The following is a 16,063-nucleotide window of genomic DNA, read 5'->3' on the forward strand; positions in this document are numbered from 1 at the left end:
AAGCTTCAGAGCATATGCAGAGGGCCTTGGAGCATATGCAGAAGACTTCTAGAATACCCTAAGACAGTGGTTCTCAACCTGGGGTGCCCAGATGTTCTTGGCCTACAACTCCCAGAAATCCCAGCCAGTTTACCAGCTGTTAGGATTTCTGGGAGTTGAAGGCTAAAAACATCTGGGGACCCACAGGTTGAGAACCACTGCCCTAAGACCATCCTCGACCTCTGGAGTCAAGGGCATCCCATGGATGTGATGGCTGATGTTCAGGAGATCTCCAAAGCATGTGTAGAGGAAGCTCAGCTTGCGTGGGGATCTTCTCCACCTCTGGAGGCCAGGGCATCCCATCGATTCGTGGCTGAAGCCTAGTCGGGCCTCAGAGCATGTGCAGAGAGGACTCTCGGGGCCTCCCGCGTCGAAGGGAGGGGGCAACAGGCCAGGCCTTGGAAAGGGGAGGGGAGGGGCGTTGTCTTCTCCTTGCAGCCCCTCCTCTTGCTGGCGATGGCGATGGCGGGGGCCTAGGAGGCAGGGAGGGGGGCTGGAGGGCCGGCCGGAGCCTCCCCCTTCCTGCCCGCCGCTCCCCGGCCCCGAGTCCCAAGCAAGGGCCGCCCAGACCCGCGGCGGAGCTGTGGCCGAGCGGAGCCGGGGCTTGGTAAGTGCGCGGTTACCGGGCCCTGGGCAGGGGGAGATGTTTACCTCCACCTCGGTCTCTTTATCCACCATGCTATGGACATCAACGCTTCAATGAGTGGCCTGGACTACTTGGCTAAAGACCTTGTACAGCTCCAACTCCCAGATTCCATAGTATCTAGCCCTGGCAGCCAAAGTGGTTTCAAAGTGCATCTATTCCACAGTGTAGACGCTCCTTTCGAGGCGGGATGGAGCAGCATTAGCTGTCTGGCCAGAGTTTGGGAAAGTTTGGAGTGCCTGGGACTGGGATAGGACGCTTTCCAAACTCTGACGTTGAAGGACTGCAGGAAAAAAATCAAGGAGGCATCTATGGTGTAGGATTAATGCAGTTTGACATCAGTTTTAACAGCCTTGGCAATATGCTATAGAATACTGGGAGATACAGTTTGCACAGTCTTCAGCCTGCGGTGCTTCAACAAACTACAACTCCCAGGACTCCACAACTTCTTGGAAGTCTTAAGATGCATCTACAGCAGGCATGGGCAAACTTTGGGCCGCCAGGTGTTTTGGACTTCAACTCCCACAATTCGGAATTGTGGGAGTTGAAGTCCAAAACACCTGGAGGCCCAAAGTTTGCCCATGCCTGCTGTACACGCGTCCTAAGACTTCCAAGAAGTTGCAGTTATTTAAGAGCTGAAATATCATATTTGTTTCCTTCTCCCTGCGGAGTGTAGGAATTTGTTTAAAATAGCCTTTTTTTCCAGGATATATTTTTCCTGGATGTATTCGTAATCTAAATTGAACGAGGAATTCAATTCGCCATGACCCTTGGTTTTGGTTTTTTTTTCATGTCAGGAGCGACTTGAGAAACTGCAAGTCGCTTCTGGTGTGAGAGAATTGGCTGTCTACAAGGATGTTGCCCAGGGGACGCCAGGATGTTTTACCATCCTGTGGGAGGTTTCTCTCGTGTCCTCGCATGGGGAGCTGGAGCTGACAGAGGAAGCTCATGTTTGATGTTTTACCATCCTTGTGGGAGGCTTCTCTCATGTCCCCACAGGGGGAACTGGAGCTCTCAAGGGAGCTCATCTGTGCTCTCCCCGGAATCAAGCCTGAGACGTTGCCCAGGGGATGCCCAGGCGTTTGATGTTTTACCATCCTTGTGGGAGACCTCTCTCATGTCACCACATGGGGAGCTGGAGCTGACAGAGGGAGCTCACCTGCACTCTCTCCAGAATCAAACCTCAGACGTTGCCCAGGGGATGCCCAGGTTTTGATGTTTTACCATCCTTTGTGGGAGGCTTCTCTTATGTCCCCGCATGAGGAGCTGGAGCTGACAGAGGGAGCTCATGTTTGATATTTTACCATCCTTGTGGGAGGCTTCTCTCATGTCCCCACATGGGAGCTGGAGCTGACAGAAGGAGCTCATCCCTGCTCTTCCCAGAATCAAACCTCAGACATTGCCCAGGGTATGCCCAGGTTTTGATGTTTTACCATCCTTGTGGGAGGCTTCTCTCATGTCCCCGCATGGGGAGCTGGAGCTGACAGAGGGAGCTCATATTTGATGTTTTACCATCCTTGTGGGGGGCTTCTCTCATGTCCCCACATGGGGAACTGGAGCTGACAGAGGGAGCTCATGTTTGATGTTTTACCATACTTGTGGGAGGCTTCTCTCATTTCCCCACATGGGGAGCTGGAGCTGACAGAGGGAGCTCATCTGTGCTCTTCCAGGTATTGATCCTCAGATGCTGCCCAGGGAATGCCCGAGTATTTGATGTTTTACCATTCTTGTGGGAGGCTTCTCTCATTTCCCTACATGGGGAGCTGGAGCTGGAGCTGACAGAAGGAGCTCATCCACCCCTCCCCAGATTTGAACCTCCGACCTGTTAGTCTTCGGCCCTGCCAACACAATGCACCACTGGGGGGCTCCTTGATAGGCTTGCAATAAATCAGGAATGAAGGCACACAACAACAAATTAGTAACCACAAATTACTAGCAGGGTACAACAACAACAACAACAATTAGCAGTGAGTTCAGATTTAGAAATAGAGTTTAGCCATCTCTTCTCAGGCTCCATCCACATTGCCATGATATTGCAGTTTGAATTGGATTACATGCAGTGTAGATTGAAATAATCCAGTTCAATATGCATTATGTGAGTCCACCCTGACCATATAATACAATTCAGATGGCATTATCAGTTTGTATCAGTATTTTGCATTTTGTGGTGGGGCTATGGAGTCGTTGTGCCCGATTTTTGACTCCGACTCCTGCTTTTGGGCTCTGACTCTTTCATAAACGGCAAACGTATTTATTTACTATTTATTTACTATATTTTTATATCGCCCGCCTCAGCCCAGTATGAATTGGTCATAACAAATTTAGTATAGTAAAATGAAAGCACAAGGCTTTCCTTTCCCCCCAAAGAAATCATTGGGTTATTTGGATTGATAGAACACAATATAGAAATATAAAATAATATATTTACCAAACATTGTTGTAGGTTTTTATTGTGAAGCTAGAATCTGAACAATTGTACTCCTGCTCTGCCCAATATTGCTTCCAGCTCTAGCCCCATCTATACAATCATTTAATGCATTATAGCCAGTGTAGACTCATAATGCAGTTCAGTGCAATTAAACTTCATTGTATGAGGCCCTTCTGCACTGCCATATAAAATCCAAATTATCTGCTTTGAACTGAATTATATGGCAGTATAGACTCATTTAATTCAGTTCAAAGCAGATAATCTGGATTATTTGCTTTGGTAATCTGGATTATATGGCAGTGTAGAAGGGGCCTGTGTCTACACTGGCCATATACCATAATATAATCTTAAACTACATTACATGGCAGTGTAGATGGGACCTCTGATTCCAAGTCTTTAATGCAATCTTGTCATGTATTAATTTATATTTTGAACAGTCCTGGGTCACACATTGGGAGAGAAGTGGGCTATTATTGTTATTATATTGGAGCTGCGTAATATAAAGGTTTCAGCGTTGGATGATGACTCTGGAGACCAGGGTTCAAATCTTTGCTCAGCCATGAAAACCACTGGGAGGCCTTGGGTGCACTCTCTCAGCTTCAAAGCAAGGCCTCCCTTGGCAAACCTATTGCCAAGAAAACCTTGTGATATGTTTGCTCTGTTTCCAAACTGAGTGTTTTAAAAAATTGGTTAGGGGATGTGACATATCAGAGGAGGAGAAGTAGGAGAAGGAGAAGGACAGTGAGAAGGAGAGAGGGAGGGAGAAGGAGAGGGAGAGGGAGAATGTGAAGGAGAAATAGAAGGAGAAAGAGAGGGAGAAGGAGAGAGGGAGAAGGAGAGAGGGAGGGAGAAGGAGAGAGGGAGGGAGAAGGAGAAAGAGAGGGAGAAGGAGAGGGAGAAGGAGAGAGGGAGGGAGAAGGAGAGGGAGAAGGAGAAAGAGAGGGAGAAGGAGAGAGGGAGGGAGAAGGAGAGAGGGAGGGAGAAGGAGAGGGAGAGGGAGAATGTGAAGGAGAGAGAGAGGAGAAAGAGAGGGAGAAGGAGAGAGGGAGAAGGAGAGAGGGAGGGAGAAGGAGAGAGGGAGGGAGAAGGAGAGGGAGAGGGAGAATGTGAAGGAGAAATAGAAGGAGAAAGAGAGGGAGAAGGAGAGAGGGAGAAGGAGAGAGGGAGGGAGAAGGAGAGAGGGAGGGAGAAGGAGAAAGAGAGGGAGAAGGAGAGGGAGAAGGAGAGAGGGAGGGAGAAGGAGAGGGAGAAGGAGAAAGAGAGGGAGAAGGAGAGAGGGAGGGAGAAGGAGAGAGGGAGGGAGAAGGAGAGGGAGAGGGAGAATGTGAAGGAGAGAGAGAGGAGAAAGAGAGGGAGAAGGAGAGAGAGGGAGAAGGAGAGAGAGAAGGAGAGAGAGGAGGAGAAAGGGAGGAGAAGGAGAGAGAGGGGGAAGGAGTGGGAAAGAGAGAAGGACAGAAAGGAGAGGGAGAAGGGGAGAGAGAAGGAGATGGAGAAGGAGAGGGAGAAAGAGAGGGAGAAGGAGAAGGAGAGAGAGAAGGAGGGAGAAGGGGAGGGAGAGGGAGAAGAAGAGAGAGAAGGAGAGGGAGAAGTAGAGGGAGAGAGAGGAGGGGAGAAGGAGGGGGAGAGAGATGATGGAGAAGGACAAGGAGAGGGAGAAGGAGAGGGAGAAGGAGAAGAAAATGGTAAGGGGAGGGAGAGGGAGAAGGAGAGAGATAAGGAGAGGGAGAGGGAGAAAGAGAGAGGGAGAAGGAGAGGGTGAAGGAGAAAGAGGGAGAAGGAGAGGGGGAAGGAGAAGGAGAGAGAGAGAAGGAGGGAGAAGGGGAGGGAGAGGGAGAGAGAAGAGAGAGAGAAGGGGGGAGAGAGAAGGAGATGGAGAAGGAAAAGGAGAGAGAGAAGGAGAGGGAAAAAGAGAGGGAGAAGGAGAAGGAAATGATAAGGGGAGGGAGAGGGAGAAGGAGAGAGATAAGGAGAGGGAAAGGAGAGAGAGGGAGAAGGAGAGGGAGAGGGAGAAGGAGAGAGAAGGAGTTGGAGGGAGAGAAGGAGAAAGAGGGAGAAGGAGAGGGGGAAGGGGAAGGAGAAGGAGAGGGAGAGAGGGAGAAGGAGAGGGAGAAAGAGGGAGTAGGAGAGAGAGGAGGAGAAGGAGAGGAAGAAGGAGAAAGAGAGAGGAGGAAGAAGGAGACAGTGAAGGAGAGAGAGAAGGAGAGGGAGAGAGCGAAAGAGAAAGAGAAAGAAAGAGGAGAGGGAGAGGGAGAGGGAGAAGGAGATAGAGAAGTAGAAGGAGAGGGAGGAGAAGGAGAAAGGATGGGTATTTTGGGCAACTATTTGATGGCTTATAGAACCTCAGTGTTTAAGAGTAATCCCCCAGGGCCATTTCTTCGGGGTCTTTGTGCTTATTAACCTTCAGAGCAGAAGCTTTCAGCCTCGAGGCTCTGAGCTTTCTTGGTGCTCCATAATGTCCAACGCCTGTGGTTTCTCTTCCATTTCCCTTTGGCCTGTCTGACTTCTTTGGGAACAGCCTAGCTCCCAGTGGGCTTTGGCAACCATCCCACATGCTCTTTCCAGGGTGAAGTTAGATGCAGCCCGCAGTATTTGCCATTGCTCTGTGAAGCATTGCTTCTAAAAAGAGGGGTTTGGGAACTCATCTAGAAGAAATCTAGAACTCTAGAAGTAGACTAGAATTATTTCTTTCTCTGTACTGAGAAGGGCTGCTGAGTTTTGTCTCTTCCTCCCCTTCACATCCGATGCGGAAGAGAACCAACAATTACTTTCCTTCTTTGGCTTTTGGGCCAAAGCCTATGCCAGCTTTATTCAGTTGCATTTTGGCACATCCAGGGAGGGGCTCGGGCAGTCTGTCTATATGTCCTGCAGAGATGACAGGGCTGGTTTCCTGGACCTCTCTTCTCTAGCCTTCCTGGGCCATAGCGTTCTAGGTCTCAATCCTAGAGGGATGTAGAGTGTGTGTGGTCAATTCTGGCTTGTTGCCTTCCACTTTGTTCCAAAAGTCACAATCGCTGGGCGCCAGGCTCCCAATTACATGCTGCTCAAGGAGCAAAAGGCTCTTTCCTGTCTCTTAATTGGTTCATGACAAAGGAGAAAACCCTGTTCCTTTTCAAGGGCTGCTATGTTTGCTGGAGGAAAAATGCAGTCTGCATATAGCCTTTGACACCCCTAAGTCTTGACCCTGAAACCTCCCAAGACGCCGCCCTCCCAATTAAAAATAATCGTGCTAACTTTCGATAGTTCTTCATCAAAAGCATCCAAAACTACCCCAAACTGGTCACAAATGCAGATCCCTTCACCTGATTGACAGCTGACCAAAAAGGTTGGCCAAAACTGACATTCAAAAATGGAATAATATAGTCCTCAGATGTGGGGAGGAATTATCTCGGCTCTTTCTGTATTTGTCAATTTCTGGTTTAATGCAAAAGTAGCCAGTCCTGGGTTCTTGAAATATTATTTGAACTATTATTTCAAAATGTGGATCAATCCAACAGTGGCAATAGTGCGCTTTGTCATATCTATATAAATAAAAATGTAATGTTTGTTTGTGGGATTAACATAACTCAAAAACCACTGGCTGAATTGACACCAAATTTGGACACAATACACCTATCAGGCCAATGAGTGACCATCACTCATAAAAACACAGCGGAAGGGACTTAAAAAGCCCCCCAAAATACATTACAACGCATGTGCAAAACCACATATATATATATGCAAACACACATATATACACATATACACGAATATACACACACATATACAAATATATACACATACAAAACACATATACACAGACTGGGCCACAGCAACGTGTGGCAGGGGATGGCTAGTATCTATATAAATAAAAATGTAATGTTAGTTTGTAGGATTAACATAACTCAAAAACTACTGGACGAATTGACACGAAATTTGGACACTATACCCCTAACAGACCAACAAGTGACCATCACTCATAAAACCCTCTAAAAAAACAGCAGAAAGGACTTAAAAAATCTTAATGACGAAAAGCTAAATCAGTATTCAGAAAAAAAGGGAAGGAAGAGGGAGGGAGTGAAGGGAAGGGAAGAAAGAGAGAGAGAGAGAAGGAAGGAAAGAAAAAGAGAAATAAAGAGAGAAAGAGAAAGAGGGAGTAAAAGAAAGAAGGAAAGAGCGAATGAAAGAAGGAAAGAGGTAAAGGAAGAAAGGAGAGAAAGAGAGGGAGGGCGGGAAGGAAAGAAGGAAGGAAAGTGAAGGAAGGATGGAAGCAAAAAGTGAAGGAAGGAAGGAAGGAAGGAAGGAGGTAGAGATGAAAGAAAGGAGAGAAAGAGGGAGGGAAGGAAAGAAGGAAAGAGAAGGAAGGATGGGAGCAAAAAGCGAAGGAATGAAGGAAAGGAGAGAAAGGGGGGGGGGGGAGGTTGTCCACAGCAACGCATGGTGGGTACAGCTAGTAGAGGTCATCAATTATGATCCTCTTGTCTACAGGAGTTTGGCATCTGTGCATGCTTGTTGGGGAAACCTCTTGATCCAGATTTGCTGAAGCTAGGGCCCTTCCACACAACTGTATAACTCAGAATATCAAGGCAGATAATCCACAATATCTGCTTTGAATTGGGTTATCTGAGTCCACACTGCCATATAATCTAGTTCAGTGTGTATTTTATACAGCTGTGTGGAAGGGGCCCTACTGTCATGGGCCAAACAAAATCCAACAGCTCTCCCTGTTTAGAGTAGACCCATTGAATCAATTCCTGATTAGTAAATCAGATAATATATGGGACCCCTGGTAGCGCAGTGGGTTAAAGCGCTGAGTTGCTTATCTTGCTAACCGAAAGGTTGTAGGTTCAAATTTGGGGAGCAGCATGACCTCCCACTGTTAGCCCCAGCTACTGCCAACATAGCAATTCAAAAACATGCAAATGTGGGTAGATCAGTAGGTACCGCTCTGGCGGGAAGATAACAAGGTGCCATGCAGTCATGCCGGCCACATGACCTTGAAGGTGTCTATGGACAATGCTGGCTCTTCGGCTTAGAAATGGAGATGAGCACCAACCCCCAGAGTCGGACACAACTGGACTTAATGTCAGGGGAAAACCTTTACCTTTGCTTTACTTTAAATCAGATAATAATTATTAATCCCCAGATAAACCACCAACAATCTCCCCTCATGAGGTAAAATGGATGCAGGCAGTCCCCAAGTTACAAACAAGATAGGATCTGTAGGTTTGTTGTTAAGTTGAATTTGTTTGTAAGTCGGAACAGGTACATTTTAAAGTGTAATTCTGTCTATCTATCTATCTATCTATCTATCTATCTATCTATCTATCCATCCATCCATCCATCCATCCATCCATCCATCTATCTATCTATCTTCTATACACACAATGTCTATCTATAAAGTGGACATACGTATGTGTGTATGTGACTGGGGTATCCACTTACACAGACAATCTCCTGCCTTCACAAACAGCTATAGTTCCCACTACTCAGGAGACACCAAAGGCCCTCCCTCCAATGATAATGTACAAGAGTCCTGCCCATGGCCTCCACAAACACTCAAATGCCCACCTCCCAAGTGAAGGCTTTCATACGGGGACAATTTCATCCTAGATTTTCTGTTTTTCCTCCACCACAGACATCCCAGTGTTTCTTACTCTCCCCATTGGTGTGGAATTTGCATGAGCCCGCCCACTGCCTCTCCCTTAACCCTTTCCTATTCTTTTCTATGACACACAGCAAACAGAGGAATTGATCCGCAGCTGAACATACTAGAGAGGTTTGGGGAGAATGCATCATGATTTATAGGAGTTGTAGATACTGGGATATATAGTTCACCTGCAATCTAAGATCTCTCTGAATTCCACCAACAATGGACCTGGAATTAACTTGGCACACAGAACTCCCATGACCAACAAAAAATACTGGAGGTCTTTGGAGGGATTTATATAAGTTGTAGTTCACCTATATCCAGAGCGCACTATGAACCCAAACAATGATGGATCCGGACCAAACTTGACATGCATACCCAATATGCCCAAGTTTGACTACTGGTGGGTTTTGAGAGGAATTGGACTGGAGTTGTACATATTGGGATGTATAGTTTACCTGAAATCTAAGAGCATGATATCAGATACAGTTCACCCACAACATTATGCATTTTGCACAATTAAAAAATGACTTTTTCAAATAACCTGGGCAATTCCGGGTATCCAAACTAGTGTGTGTGTGTGTGTGTGTGTGTGTGTGTGTGTGTGTGTGTGAGAGAGAGAGAGAGAGAGATAGGCAGAGCTTTGACTAGCAGTGGTGTTTGTTTTGCTGTCTGTGCCCCTGTTCAGAAGATTTCACTCACTTTTTGTCCCTGTGATGATTGGATTTTGAAAAACTTGGCTTGTTGTGGAAACAAGGATTTCTAATAAAGCTTCAGTGGAGACCCCTTTTCCCCATGATAATAACTCTTTCAGGAGTGGATTTCCCTTCCGAGGTGTAGACTTCTCTCACTTCCCATTGTCTCACCCCTGTTCTTAACTATGAGTCGTATGTAAGTCGTATGTTTGTAACTTGAGGACTGCCTGGAATCTAAACTGGGAATGGCTGCCTGGAGTATGCAGAGCAAGAGTCAAAGAGTCTGGTGGTTGTGGGAGATTGAGCACAGAAAGTAGACAAGATGGCAAAAGTTACATATTATCAGGGAAAAACACACAAACTGGGAGAGGCTGCAGCACTTTGCTTTTGCTTGAGTCTACTAGGAATGGAGCACTTCCACCTGTCTGCTCTTCTTACCTTCTGCATTAATTGAAGACAAGATATAAAAATAACAACAACAACGACACTTGATTTATATTCCGCCCTTCTCACCCCAAAGGGGACTCAGGGTGGATCACAAGTACACATACACAGCAAACATTCAATGCCATTTGTATAGACAGTACACAGACAGACAGCACAGAAGGAGGTGTTGTGTCAATGCCATGGACAGTTGGGCTCGAGTTCACAGGGGGTGCTGTCGCTCCATCCTCTATGACAAAAGAGCTGTCAGGAATTCCTCATTCCAGCATTTATTGACCTTTTTTGTTTATGGCATTGTAAAACACCTCCCCAGCTTTTAGTGGTACTTAATTTCTCTAATTGCAGCTAAAGCTGTTTTTGAACTGCTTAGGTAAACAGTGAGCAGGGCTGACGGTCAGTCGCTCACGCCGATCCGGGGCTTTGAACTTGCAACATTTCGGTTGATAGATCTTATAGTTGCTGATTTGTTTATTTGTCGTGTCAGGGCAACCAGTCAATTATATTACATTTCTAACAGAACAAAGCAAACAAACAGACAAAATACAAAATTTGTGAGTTTGGTAGTTGATTGAATGTCCTTTGACCAGTAACTGGCCACTTGGAGTGCTTCTGGTGTTGCTGCAAGGAGGTCCTCCATTGTGCATGTGGCTGAGCTCAGGTTGCATTGCAGCAGGTGGTCAGTGGTTTGCTCTTCTCCACACTCGCATGTCATGGATGCCACTTTGTAGCCCCATTTCTGAAGGTTGGCTCTGCATCTTGTGGTGCCAGAGCGCAGTCTGTTCAGTGTCTTCCAAGTTGCCCAGTTTTCTGTGTGCCCAGGGGGGAGTCTCTCATTTGGTATCAGCCATTGGTTGAGGTTCTGGGTTTGATCCTGCCACTTTTGGACTCTCGCTTGCTGAGGTGTTCCAGCGAGTGTCTCTGTAGATCTTAGAAAACTATTTCTAGATTTAAGTCATTGACATGTTGTCTGATACCCAAACAGGGGATGAGCTGGAGATGTCTCTGCCTTGGTCCTTTCATTATTGGCTGCTACTTCCCAGCGGATGTCAGGTGGTGCAATACCGGCTAAGCAGTGTAATTTCTCCAGTGGTGTTGGGCGCAGACACCCCATGATAATGCGGCATGTCTCATTAAGAGCCACATCCACAGTTTTAGTGTGGTGAGATGTGTTCCATACTGGGCATGTGTACTCAGCAGCAGAGTAGCACAGCGCAAGGGCAGATGTCTTCACTGTGTCTGGCTGTGATCCCCAGTTTGCTGATGATTTACCAGCTGTGCTAAACCTCCGGCCCTTATAGTTGTTATATATGCAGGATGTGTGGGAACTTTTTATTATATCCAATCTGCAATAATTTGAAGAAGGCATTGAAACAGGTTTGGGAATCAGATAGTTCTCTGATTGTATTGTATGTGACCCTTTGTCTCCACTAGGTGTCCAAAAGCCAAGACTCTTCACTCTTACTTTAATAATGCATTCCTCCCCAGCCAGGGACAGGAGGCTGATCCATCCAACTAAGAACAGTCTGTTGGAAAGGTGAGGTCACCCCAAAACATGAGCCATTTGTAGTTCTTTCTGTTTGGGGTGGATAAGGATGCCTGTGTCCTTATGTGGCACAAAGACATATCATATTTTATCGCATAATAGTCACACTTTTGTAGCTTTTTTTTTTAAAAAAGGAGGGTGCGACTATTACGCGGGGAATAATTGTTTTTACTATGCAGATAGATAGATAGACAGGCAGGCAGACAGACAGACAGACAGATATGGTAGATAGATATCTTACGAGTAAAAGGGGAGGAGGAGGGATGATCCATCTTCAAACAAACAGCTCAGTTTCTGTTTGGTTCTTTTAACACTGTAGAGCTATTTGGGGTTGATTTTCCCTTCCTTTCTCCAAAGTCAAGACAGTTCAAAAACTATAAATTTGAGGTCTCAGGAGCTGCACTCTTCCCTCCACCTTTCTTCTTTCAAGGCAAAGCAGTTTACAAAACCTGAATGGAGTTCTTTGGAAAAAGGAGGAAAGACCTGAGTTCGAAAGACCTCCATTTCCTTGCCACAGAGGAAGGAGAAAGGAGAGAAGAGTGAAGCTTCAGATACCTCAGTTTAATAGTTCTCAAATTGTCTTTCCTTTGGAGAAAGAAAGAAGGGAGGGAAGGAGGGAGAATCAACCCAAAATGGGGGTGCGACTATTATGTGATGAAATACGGTATTTTGTTGTGTGCCTCCAAATTGTTTCTAATTTATGATGACCCTATAATGGAGTTTTCTAGGCAAGTTTAGTTCAAAGAGGATTGCCTTTGCCTTCCTCTGAGGCTGAGAGAAGATAACTTCATAGAAAAATAGAATCATAGATTTGGAAGAGACCTCGAGGGGCCATCCTGTCAAACCTCCTGCTAAGATGTATGAAAATCACATTCAAAGCATCTCCGACAGATGGTCATCTAGCCTCTGCTTAAAAGACTCCAAAGCAGGAGCCTCCACCACACTCTGGGGCAGCGAGTTCCACTTCTGAACAGCTCTCACCTTTAGGAAGTTCTTCCTAATGTTCAGTGGAATCTCCTGTAGTTTGAAGCCATTTTCCACATCCTACTCTTCAAGGCAGCAGAAAACAAGCTTGCTCCCTCCTTGAGCAGGCCCACCCAGTGAGTTTCCATTGCCAAGTGGGGATTCGAACTGTGGACTCTAGAATCATAGTCCAACATTGAAACTGCTACCTTAGGATAGCTGTCTTTGAATGGAAAAATGACTGATCATGAAAGGTAATCCGTGACACTGGTGATTGTGAGAGTGGTCCAGCATTTCTGTGTTCTCAAATAAAATGTTGTGTCCAGGTTGGTTCATCAGGTGCTCTGCTATGGCTGACTTCTCTGGTTGAAGTAGTCTGCAGTGCCTTTCATGTTCCTTGATACATGTTTGGGCAATGCTGCGTTTGGTGGTCCCTATGTAGACTTGTCCACAGCTACATGGTACACGGTAGACTCCTGCAGAAGTGAGAGGATCCCTCTTGTCCTTTGCTGAACGTAGCATTTGTTGGATTTTCTTGGTGGGTCTGTAGATACTTTGTATGTTGTGTTTCCTCATCAGCTTCCCTATGTGGTCAGTGGTTCCCTTGATGTATGGGGACCTACCTCTGAGGATGCTTGCCATAGATGCAGGCGAAACGTCTGGAGAGAATGCCTCTAGAACATGGCCATATAGCCCCAAAAAACCTACAACAACCCACTGGAAAAACAGTTTGTCCCACTGAGACTGGCTTAGTTTTCTAGGGATAGCATTTTAGGACTGAGTTTAAAATGAGCATCTTTCTTATCTAGGGATGCAGACGTGGTTCTTACCATTTATTGTGCATCCAGAATATGAAACTTTAATATCTGTCTGAATCAACACTCAAATAATCCTGCCCCGTCCTTGTATGGAGTGTGGAGAACCAGGACTCCACTTCTGACTTGGGAATAGCAAGGAGTGATATTCCCCGCGCAGTGCGAGGAATGAAGGAAGGATGTGCTCTGAGCTGGCGACAGAGGGACGTCCGGCCAGGAGCACCAGGGGCCCATCCGGACCCAGAATTAGCAACAGGATGCTGGAGAGCAGAGGGTGGGATCAGGCAAAGCCTTAAAGTGTGGCAAAGGTGTGTATGTGTGTGGGTGGTGGTGGCTTTGACCTGTTTCTTGCTCCAAGGGTTCTCCCCAGGGTTGGGAAAATGAGGCTGGTATGGGATTTCTCAAATCCGGACCCCATGGTTCTGACCTCCCGTTTATATGTCCAGGAGAAATAGGCAGGTTTTATCTCCCATCGCAAGATGCTTAAGCTGAGCCTGGAACATTTTGAGGAATGTCAGTGTCTCTGGGGATGTGCAGAGTGTTTTCATCACCAGATAATTGCTAGTCTATGATGTAACTGTTCATTGAGATCATAAAATCATAGAATCAAAGAGTTGGAAGAGACCTCATGGGCCATCCAGTCCAACCCCCTGCCAAGAAGCAGGAATATTGCATTCAAAGCACCCCTGACAGATGGCCATCCAGCCTCTGTTTAAAAGCTTCCAAAGAAGGAGCCTCCACCACACTCCGGGGCAGAGAGTTCCACTGCTGAACTGCTCTCACAGTCAAGAAGTTCTGCCTCATGTTCAGATGGAATCTCCCTTCTTGTAGTTTGAAGCCATTGTTCCATGTCCTAGTCTCCAGGACAGCAGAAAACATGTAATAATAACACAGTAAAATAATAAATAACTCTGACTCAAATATAAGCCGAGAGGGGCTTTTCAGCCTTAAAAAAGGGCTGAAAAACTTGGCTTATACTCTAATATATACAGTATATACACAACAAATCGCTAATATAGGAGGCTTGTAAGAAGGGTGCTATTTCCAACACACATAGCAGTAAGCCATGGTAGTTAAAGTGTGGTCAAACTGGATTAATTCTACAATATAGATGGACTCTTAGCTGTATTGTCAAAGGCTTTCGTGGCTGGAATCACTACGTTGTTGTGAGTTTTCCGGGCTGTATGGCCATGTTTCAGAAGCATTCTCTCCTGACATTTCGCCTGCATCTATAGCAGGCATCCTTAGAGGTTGTGTGGTCTCAAGATTCATCTAGTCCAGTTTTTCAACACACATAACTATTTGTGAGTTTTCCGAGCTGTATGGCCATGTTTCAGAAGCATTCTCTCCTGACATTTCGCCTGCATCTATAGCAGGCATCCCCAGAGGATGCCTACCATAGATGCAGGCGAAACGTCAGGAGAGAATGCTTCTGAAACATGGCCATACAGCCTGGAAGACTCACAACCACCCTTAGCTAGCTGACAATGTTTCATTTATGCATATCCTGGCTATCCCAACGACCCATACCTTTCCCCCTTCCCCTGCTTTGCTTATTGCAGCCTCCCAGCCTCTTTTTCTCTCCTCCTGGCTTTGCTTTCACCCATTTGCTACTGTTTTTTCCTCCCAAAACTCCACCCTGGCTCTCCTCCCTTTTGTTCTTGAAATACGCAGAAAAACACTTGGAGGAAATGCATTCCAAGAAGGCGCTTCCTTCCATTTGAGAAAAAAAATAAGAGTAATAGGCAAACCCATATCCTTCCCTTCTCATAGGTGGAGGGGAGCTGATCTTTCAGCAAGACGCATGGGATTTGGAAGAAGGGAGACTAGAGAATGGCATGGCTCTTTTTGGTCTGGTCAGAACTTTCCTGAGTTTGCACATTTTTCTTTTGGCCTATATGACTGGGAGAAAGGGAAACTGACAGATTTCTTCCATCCCTCCTGCTTTGACCACCTCACCGCTGAATTATTATGATGCCATTAACTCTTTACTCAGCCAAAACCGCCCCCATCATTTCGTTTCCTTGCTCTTTTTTCTCCCTCTGAGTTGCATCCTGCCTGTATTGAATTCAGCTAATCCCACCCAGAGTGTGTCAGCAAATGTGGTGGTGTTGGTACTAAATCCAGGCATAACGATGGCTGGGGAAGCAAATGGGATTCGGCCAAAGCTTGGGAATGTTTCTTTTTTGGAGTGCAAATGCCAGATTCCGTCACTGAAAGCTGCCCATATCCCGAGTCAAGGCCTTGGCATCTTTCCTTTGACTGGCAGCCAAGATTATCCAGGCTGTATCTCTCAGATGTCATTCTTCTTCTTGTCCTACTCCAAGGGAGGGCAAAGTGTGGTCAGGTGGCTGTTATTTTGTGGTCCACATGGTCTTCTAGGGATCTGAAATCCTCAATGGATACATATAGGGCAGTGTTTTTCAACCTGGGGGTCGGGACCCCTGGGAGGTCGCGAGGGGGTTTCAGAGGAGTCACCAAAGACCATCAGAAAACACATATTTCTCATGGTCTTAGGAACCCCTTTGGCAGAGAAGGCTGAAAACCAACGATGTAATTGAATCAAACTTGGGATTTGTATCTGGCCCAGACTTGGCACAGATACTCAATATGCCCAAATGTGAACACTGGTGGAGTTTGGGGAAAATAGACCTTGGCATTTGAGAGTTGCGGTTGCTGGGATTTATAGTTCACCTACAATCAAGCATTCTGAACTCCACCAACAATGGAACTAAACCAAACTTGACGCACAGAACTCCCATGACCAACAGAAAATACTGGAAGGGTTTGGTGGTCATTGACCTGAGTTTGGGAGTTGTAGTTCACCTACATCCAGAGAGCACCATGGACTCAAACAATGATGGATC

General features: G+C 46.2%; 1 protein-coding gene across 1 annotated transcript in view; it reads left to right on the forward strand.

Moving 5' to 3' along the window:
• Positions 1–446: 446 nt before the first annotated feature.
• The window catches only part of LOC137095089 (periaxin-like), a 43,749-nt gene continuing 28,132 nt past the window's right edge, over positions 447–16,063 (forward strand). The window contains exon 1 of the mRNA XM_067461313.1: positions 447–646. The gene's annotated coding sequence lies outside the window, so the exon portion shown is untranslated. The remainder of the gene's footprint in view (positions 647–16,063) is intronic.

The sequence above is a fragment of the Anolis sagrei genome, chromosome Y (genome assembly GCF_037176765.1).
Source record: "Anolis sagrei isolate rAnoSag1 chromosome Y, rAnoSag1.mat, whole genome shotgun sequence".
In the NCBI taxonomy this organism is placed as follows: Eukaryota; Metazoa; Chordata; class Lepidosauria; order Squamata; family Dactyloidae; genus Anolis; species Anolis sagrei.